Source organism: Peromyscus maniculatus, chromosome 14 (assembly GCF_049852395.1).
Source record: "Peromyscus maniculatus bairdii isolate BWxNUB_F1_BW_parent chromosome 14, HU_Pman_BW_mat_3.1, whole genome shotgun sequence".
Lineage (NCBI taxonomy): Eukaryota > Metazoa > Chordata > Mammalia > Rodentia > Cricetidae > Peromyscus > Peromyscus maniculatus.
Window position 1 is genome coordinate 39,623,155 of NC_134865.1, and position 8,095 is coordinate 39,631,249.

Sequence of the window (8,095 nt, forward strand, 5' to 3'; positions counted from 1 at the left end):
TGCAGGTGGGGCTGACTGGACAAAAGGGTGTACTGAGTTACACACTGCAGCTCCTGATGCCACTGGGAGAAGTGTTGGAAAGATGGATGAGGGAGATGGGTTTTTTGTTTGTTTGTTTTGTTTTGAATTAATTTGGGGGGCATGCTGCTGGGGGGTTGGATATAGAGGGACTGGGCGGTAGGTGGGATTGGGATGCATGATGTGAAATTTCCCAAGAGTCAATGAAGAATTATGTAAACTTAAAAAATAAATAAATATTAAAAATTGTCAAAAAAGATTATGTGTATGTGTGTTCATGTATGTGTATGTATGCACAAGTGTATGAGTGTGTGTGGGAGTCAGAGGTCGGCCTCTGGTGTCAATCATCAGGTTGCTGCTCACTTTGTAGAACTCCATGTCTAGTTAGTTTTGTCATCCAGCAAACAGAAACTCTTTAACCATTCCCACACTCTAGGACTTATCCCTAGAGTAGACTTTGATCCTTGTAAAATAAGGATAATGAATAGTGCGATCACAAACAAACAATTTTTTAAAAAAATAAACAGCCTTTTCACATTGTCTATAATGTGTACCAATTTAAAAGCAAGTGTTCTGATGGGAAAGCTGAAAATTGTCCTGCCCTTAACATTGGAGTAAAGAACTTAGATTTTTTTTTTTAGGGCTGAGGATACAGCTGTTGGTAGAGTGTTTGCTCAGCATGCATGAAGCCCTGTGTTCGATCCCCAAACCATGTGAAACTGCTTGTGGTGGCATAGACTTGTAATCCCCGAACTCTGTAGGAGGCAGGAGGAGCAGAAGTTCAAGGCTATCCTTGGTTATATAGCTAGGGTCAAGGTCATCTAGGCTGCAAGAGACTCTATCTTAAAAACAAACAACAACAACAAAACACCAAAAAACAAATAAAAAACCTTGAAAACAACAAAACAAAACAATTTAGGGCTGGGGAGATGACTCAATGGGTTAAGCACTTGCTTGTAGTGAAGACCAGTCTGGACTCCTAGAACTGTGTAAAGCTAGATACAGTAGTATGTGGGTCTGCAATCCCAATGTTCCTGTGGCGAGATAGGAGGCAGAGACAGGAGCATCCATGAAGCTCACAGGCCAGCTACCCTGGGAGTGATGAGATACTGCTTCAAACAAAGTAGAAGGTGAGGACCAGAATCTGAGGGTGTCTTCTGACCTCTACATGCATTATGGTAACACATGAGCCCACACTCAAATCAACACTGTGCTGGCTAGCTTTACGTCAACGTGACCCAAGCTAGCATCATCAGAGAGGAGGAGCCTTGATTGAGAAAATGCCTCCATAAATTCTGGCTGTGGGGCATTCTCTTAATTAGTGATTGGTGGTGGAGGGCCCAGCCTATTGTGGGTGGTGTCACCCTGGGTTGGTAGTCTTGAGTTCTATAAGAAAGCAGGCTGAGCAAGCCATGATGAACAAGCCTCTCTATGGTCTCTGCATCAACTCCTGCCTCCAGATTTCTACCCGGTTTGAGTTCCTATCCTTTCTTCGATAATTAACAGTGATGTGAAAGCATAAGTCAAATAAATTCTTTCCTCCCCAACTTGCTTTTGGTCATAGTGTTTCATCACAGCAATAGTCACCCTAACTAAGACAAACACACACACACACACACACACACACACACACACACACACACACACACACACACTGGAGGGGGTGAGGGGAGATAAAAACAGACTTCATGGTGGTTATAATTTTTGACTCTCTGGGCTATTTTTCTTACATTTTTCAGTGGAAGCCCCATTGTTGGATACTAAAGTTCTACAACTGTAGACCTGATGAGAAATTTCTGGGTAGTCCTTCTATAGAGAAGTTTCCATCTGTTCTTTAGGACCCACAGTAAAATAGATTTTACAGTTTTTCTTAGTCACCTACATTCTAACAATTTTCATAGTTATTTGTAGTCTCAAAGCCCTTTGTTGAATTTTTAAGTCCCACTGTTATGAATCAGTGCTTAGGAGAAATGACTCCAGCTGTCTTCTTTTCTATGTCAATGTTGGCATATGTTCATGTGGGGTCAAGCTGTCTTAGACAACCCCACTGAAGGACTGAATTCCCAAGCAGAAGTGGTATGCTCCATTACATACAAAAAAAGAACCCATGAAGAATGCAAAACTATAGACTCACTGGACATGAGACAGTCAATCTTTTATACTAAACAATAAAAACATGATTGCTAATCCTCTTTTTTAAAGCAGCAGATTTTGTAGCAAAAATGGCTACAGAAAAATTATGAAAAGTATTTCAGTATTTATGCCTTTAAAATGTTGTTCCAGTGCCTTTTGAGGAAAATTAAATTCTCTTATTTAGAGAAGAGTGAATGGTGAAGTGTGATGGGGAGGTACATTTTGAGTTTCATTACATTTTATTTAGATTAAAGTTTTAACAGTAAAAAGCAAATTCAAATGAACAGAAAATCAGAAAAACTAAGTCATGCCGTTGTCCATATTCCTTCCTAGCATTAGAGATAATACTTAATGTTGTGTTCACTTAATGGCAATGGTTACTATTGAGTAGAGAATTTACTTAGATTTTTACTTGGCAGATGAGCTGATTGTTTTAAGTTATGGAAAAGAAAAGGCAGAGAGGGAAGGTTTTTGAAGCCAGAAACAACCTCACTCCTTGTCTCCTTGTCTCATGAAGTGGCATTGCTATGGCTCTGCTCTGACCCAGTTACTTCCTCCAGCCACACTGAGCAGTACGGTAAGGAGGCAGCAGCAGCGCTGGGTGGCGAAGAGGTTGACCTCAGTGTCCCCCAGTTCACCACAGCTCTCAGGTTTGTGCTTAAGAAGCCAGAAACACAGGCACAAGCTTTTGCATCTGGACTTTTCCTAATTATAGTAGGTGGCATGTTTCTTTTTTTTTCTCAACAATTTCATTTCTAACAGTAACAACTTGATTTTCCAACTGTTTTAGTTGGTCAGCTTTTTGTTTTGTCTGCCTAGACTCAAATCTTCTATCTTCTAAATCTGAAAGAAGATGAAAAGAAGGATCTATGTCTGCTTCATAGGTCTTTCTTGTGTTTTTTCATCATAAAGACAGATCTCTGTGTGTCTTAACGATGTGTTTTGATTCAATGGATAAAATAAAATCCCTTTTCAGCAGACTTCTCAAAAATTGTATACCATAAGTCAAATAAAACTGGTACTTTTGTCCAAAAATTTTATATTAAAAGGTATTTAAAGATGCCATTCAGAATATACCTTTAACCTAGCACTTGGGAGGCAGAGGCAGGCATGTCTCTGATTTCCCTAAGCCAGGGCTACATAGAGAAACCCTGGCTCAAAAAACCAAACAAATAAAACAAATCAATTAAATAAAAAAAAGGGTACCTTCCATAGCTAGAGTTGATTAGAAATGAAAAGTCCCATGCAGCTTTGAGTGGACTTGTTGCTATTTTTCCAAATTAAAGTATTTTGTTTTTACTACTTTCACTGAATGTGATCTTTGGACTTTTCCAGTTTTTAAGAAATGTCTTTACTGACATGGAAGTGCCTGAATGTGACAACAAATTGAGGTTTTTTTGTTTGCTTTGTTTTGTTCTGGCTGCATTCATACTCATTTATCAATTTATTATCAATTGATCCATCTATCTACTGGTCTATATATTCACTTATTCTTCACTCAGCAACAATTATTTGAGAACTCTATAAATCTTAATGAAGAACCTACAGAATAAGGGATGTAAAGGATGTAGAGAGCTCCAGATGATAACATGAAGACCTTAGGTAGAAGTGGACCTTCCAAAAGCAAGAAAGTAAATGTACCCCACTTCATTGTTCAGAGTGCCCCTAAAGCTAGGTTACTTTAGAGTGTCAAACTAGCATGTGGTTAAGGGAAGGGCCAGGCTAAATCGGAAACCATTCTCTAAACAAATGCTGTCGTGCTGTTTCATGTGGAAAGAAAAAAAATTCCTAGCCTGTGACATAGCTATTTTCCAAGTACTTGAAAAGCCAGCCTAGAAACCAGAGTGAATATGTTCTCTGTCATCCTGGTGAACTAAAATGAAAAGCAGCAATTTGAAAGGTTGCTGAAGGAAGATTTTTTTTTTCTGAATATAAAAGAGAAAGTTATAGCAGCCACTGAAACGCAAAAGAGCTGGTGTGGAAGTAGTGAGTGCTCTGTTACTAGACACATTCAAATGCAAGTCATTTGGAATTAAAAAGGGAATTCAACCCTGGAACCATGTTTGCAAAGAGATCCCTGTGTTTCTACCAGGTAAATGATATGATTGAACAGGCTACCTTTCATTCCCCCTACCAGATCCAATCTCCGTCTTCTTCAGTGTCCTGGAAAGCTAACCTCCATGGTGACATCATCAGGCTTCCTCTACCTCTGCTTACAAGCTCATATGGTTGGAGAAATGTGCTGACAAGGGATCATACTGAGACCAGCAAACAGTCTTTATTCCTGTTCACAACCCAGCAGTCTTTTCTCTCTCAGCTCTAGCTTTTCTTAATGTGCCAGGGTTCACAGGGCTGTGGCAACATTCTTGCTTCTCTTACCTGTTGATTCTCGAGATGCTAAAGAATTCGCACTGCATAACACTAGCCAGCTCCCCAAGTTCTATAACCTTCGTTGTTCCAACCTACAACCAGCAAGATGTCTCAGGCCACAAAGGCACTTACTACTACCTGGTAGAAGCAGCGAACTGACTCCTGAAAGTTGTCTCCTGACCTGCATAAATATTCTGTGGCACACATACTTTACCTGCCTGCATACACATTGCACAAATACACAAATAAATGCAACAAAAATTGTAAAATTTTTGAAAAGTTGTTGAATCTATTTTTCTCTCCCACTCTTATACTCTTTTTTTTCTTTTATTTTATTTTACAATACCATTCAGTTTTACATATCAGCCACGGATTCCCTTGTTCTCCCCCCTCCTGCCCCCCTCCCCTTCCACCCAGCTCATCCCCCATTCCCACTTCCTCCAGGGCAAAACCTCCCCCGAGGACTGAGATCAACCTGGTAGACTCAGTCCAGGCAAGTCCAGTCCCCTCCTCCCAGACTGAGCCAAGTGTCCCTGCATAAGCCCCAGGTTTCAAACAGCCAGCTCATGCAATGAGAACAGGACCCAGTCCTACTGCCTGGATGCCTCCCAAACAAATCAAGCCAATCAACTGTCTCACCTATTCAGAGGGCCTGATCCAGTTGGGGGCCCCTCAGCCTTTGGTTCATAGTTCATGTGTTTCCATTTGTTTGGTTATTTGCCCCTATGCTTTATCCAACCTTGGTTTCCACAATTCTCACTCATATAAACCCTCTTCTTTCTCGCTAATTAGACTCCCAGAGCTCCACCCAGGGCCTAGCCTTGGATCTCTGCATCCAGATCCCTCAGTCATTGGATGGGGTTTCTAGGACAACTATTAGGGTGTTTGGCCATCCCATCACCAGAGTAGGTCAGTTCCAGCTTTCTCTCAACCATTATCAGCAGTCTATTGTGGGGGTATCTTTGTGGATTTCTGTGGGCCTCTCTAGCACTTTGTTTCTTCCTTTTCTCATGTGGTCTTCATTTACCATGGTCTCCTATTCCTTGTTCTCCCTCTCTGTTCTTGATCCAGCTGGGATCTTCCGCTCCCACAGGTTCTTTTTCCCTCGACCCTCGCCCTTCATTACTCCCACTCATGTCCAGGCTGTTCATGTAGATCTCAGCCATTTCTCCGTCATTGGGCGATCCCCGAGTCTTTCTTGGGATCCTATTTTCCAGGTAGCCTCCCTGGTGATGTGAGTAGCAGTCTAGTCATCCTTGTTCCACATCTAGTATCCTCCTACGAGTGAGTACATACCATATTTGTCTTTCTGAGTCTGGGTTACTTCACTCAGGATGATTTTTTCTAGATCCATCCATTTGCCTGCAAACCTCATGATGTCATTGTTTTTCTCTGCTGAGTAGTATTCCATTGTGTATATGTGCCACATTTTATTTATCCATTCTTCAGTTGAAGGGCATCTAGGTTGTTTCCAGGTTTTGGCTATTACAAACAATGCTGATATGAACATAGCTGAGCAAGTGCTCTTGTGGTATGATTCAGCATTCCTTGGGTATATGCCCAAGAGTGGTATAGCTGGATCTTGGGGGAGATTGATTCCCAATTTTCTAAGAAAGCGCCATATTGATTTCCAAAGTGGTTGTTCAAGCTTGCATTCCCACCGGCAGTGGAGGAGAGTTCCCCTAGTTCCACATCCTCTCCAGCATAAGGTGTCTTCAGTGTTTTTGATCTTAGCCATTCTGACAGGCGTAAGGTGGTATCTCAGAGTTGTTTTGATTTGCATTTCCCTGATGATTAGGGATGTTGAGCATTTCCTTAAATGTCTCTCAGCCATTTGAGTTTCCTCTGTTGAGAATTCTCTGTTTAGTTCTATAGCCCATTTCTTAATTGGACTGTTGGTCATTTTGATGTCTAATTTCTTGAATTCCTTATATATTCTGGATATCAGTCCTCTGTCAGATGTGGGGTTGGTGAAGACCTTTTCCCATTCTGTAGGCTGTCGCTTTGCCTTGTTGACCATATCCTTTGCTCTACAAAAGCTTCTCAGTTTCAAGAGGTCCCATTGATTGCTTGTTTCTCTCAGTGTCTGTGCTACTGGTGTTATATTTAGGAGGTGATCTCCTATGCCAATGCGTTCAAGACTACTTCCTACTTTCTCTTCTAGCAGGTTCAGAGTAGCTGGATTTATGTTGAGGTCCTTGATCCACTTGGACTTAAGTTTTGTGCACGGTGACAGATATGGATCTATTTGCAGCCTTCTACACATTGATATCCTGTTATGCCAGCACCATTTGTTGAAGATGCTTTCTTTTTTCCATTGTACACTTTTGGATTCTTTGTCAAAAATTATATGTTCATAGGTGTGCAGATTAATGTCAGGATCTTCAATTTGATTCCATTGGTCCACATGTTGGTTTTTATGCCAATACCAAGCTGTTTTTATTACTGTAGCTCTATAGTAGAGCTTGAAGTCAGGGATTGTGATGCCTCCAAAGGTTGTTTTATTGTATAGGATTCTTTTGGCTATCCTGGGTTTTTTGTTTTCCATATGAAGTTGAGTATTGTTTCCATGTGTGTGAAGAATTGTGTTGGGATTTTGATGGGGATTGCATTGAATCTGTAGATTGCTTTTGGTAAAATTGCCATTTTTACTATGTTAGTGACTCTGCCTATCCATGAGCATGGGAGATCTTTCCATTTTCTGACATCTTCAATTTCTTTTTTCAGAGACTTAAAGTTCTTGTCATATAGGTCCTTCACTTGCTTGGTTAGTGTTACCCCAAGGTATTTTATGTCACTTGTGGCTATTGTAAAGGGTGATGTATCTCTGATTTCCTTCTCGGCTTCTTTGTCCATTGTATATAGGAGGGCTACTGATTTTTTTTGAGTTGATCTTGTATCCTGCTATGTTGCTGAAGGTGTTTATAAGCTGAATCAGTTCCTTGGTGGAATCTTTGGGGTCACTCAAGTATACTATCATGTCATCTGCAAATAGGGAAAGCTTGACTTCTTCCTTTCCAATTTGTATCCCCTTAATCTCCTTATGTTGTCCCATTGCTCTGGCTAGAACTTCAAGTACTATATTGAAGAAGTATGGGGAGAGCAGACAGCCTTGCCTCGCTCCTGATTTTAGTGGAATTGCTTTGAGTTTCTCTCCATTTAATTTGATGTTGGCTGTTGGCTTGCTGTAAATTGCCTTTATTATGATTAGGTATGTTCCCTGTATTACTGATCGCTCCAAGACCTTTATCATGAAGGGGTGTTGGATTTTGTCAAATGCCTTTTCTGCATCTAGTGAGATGATCATGTGGTTTTTTTCTTTGAGTTTGTTTATATGGTGTATTACATTGAAGGACTTTCGTATGTTGAACCACCCTTGCATCCCTGGGATGAAGCCTACCTGATCATGGTGGATAATTGTTTTGATGTGTTCTTGGAGTCTGTTTGCCAGTATTTTATTGAGTATTTTTGCATCAATGTTCATGAGGGAGATCGGTCTGTAGTTCTCTTTCTTTGTTGTATTCGTATTTGGTTTAGGAATCAGGGTAATTGTAGCCTCATAGAAGGAGTTTGG